The sequence below is a fragment of the Musa acuminata genome, chromosome BXJ1-2 (genome assembly GCF_036884655.1).
Source record: "Musa acuminata AAA Group cultivar baxijiao chromosome BXJ1-2, Cavendish_Baxijiao_AAA, whole genome shotgun sequence".
NCBI lineage: Eukaryota > Viridiplantae > Streptophyta > Magnoliopsida > Zingiberales > Musaceae > Musa > Musa acuminata.
In genome coordinates this window covers 17,684,750-17,685,728 of record NC_088328.1, presented here as the reverse complement: position 1 = coordinate 17,685,728, position 979 = coordinate 17,684,750, and the positions used below count along the sequence as shown (strand labels likewise).

General features: G+C 43.8%; 1 non-coding gene across 1 annotated transcript; it reads right to left on the bottom strand.

Moving 5' to 3' along the window:
- Positions 1–286: 286 nt before the first annotated feature.
- On the bottom strand, positions 287–360 carry TRNAT-AGU (transfer RNA threonine (anticodon AGU)). Its single transcript has one exon. It is a non-coding gene; the product is annotated as a tRNA-Thr (tRNA).
- Positions 361–979: the final 619 nt, after the last annotated feature.

Sequence of the window (979 nt, the reverse complement as noted above, 5' to 3'; positions counted from 1 at the left end):
TGCAGAGTTCCCTCAAAACAATGAACAACTGATGTAGAACCATAGAAACATTCATGGAGTTCTGACTTGTAGGTTACCCTCGAGACAAGAACAAGTGATGTAGAATGACAGAAACAACAATTGGCAGCTTCGGCTGAAGCTTCTTCACATAGGCTTTCTCAGATTTCTTTCATGAGTTTTGACTTGCAGATTCCCTCAGGACAGGAAGAACAGATTGATTCAGAATGCCGTTGACAATTGCAGCTCGAACTATCTACCATAGAAAAAGTGAACTCCACTTCAAAAATGCTTTCATTGAGATTTGAACTCAAGACCTCCCGCTTACTAAACGGGTGCTCTAACCAACTGAGCTATGAAAGCTTGAGTTAATTGTTAGAAAACAATAATATGAAGCTAAAATAGCTTTAGTTCATCCAGCAACACTCCACCCTCACAAAGATAGATGATTGTAACAATCACAGTGTGCGCCACATTGCTGCAATGGAAGAGGAGCTGATGATGATGATACGAACGGGAAGGTGCTTACGATGTGGTGATGTTACATCCAGCTCATGAGAAGCATAGTCTGTAACATGAAACCAAGAAACAGGAAATAACATGTTCCTGGAACACATTAAGATCACAACTTGATCTCAGGTAGAAGAGGTGCTTCGAATCCTGACTTTAGCGGAGCACCGGGTTCCACGCTAGTGTGTCTTATACTGCAATCCAGCTGAAGAGGAGAGAGAGACTCCTGCTTTGGTGCGTTCTGCTTTATCTGCCAAGGCGGTGACAAATACGACGCCTTTGACCTTTCTTACTGCCGCCAACCCCGACCCCGTCGCTGTCATCCGGTGGCCCTTCTTCTTTGTAGACCTCGAGTAGTCTCTTCGTATCAGGTGTCATCACGTGCTCTCTCTCTCTCTCTCTCTCTCTCGCTTACTGCGTCTTTTTTCTTTGGGTAACGTTTGTGATCTTTCATCTGTTGTAAAATTTGGAT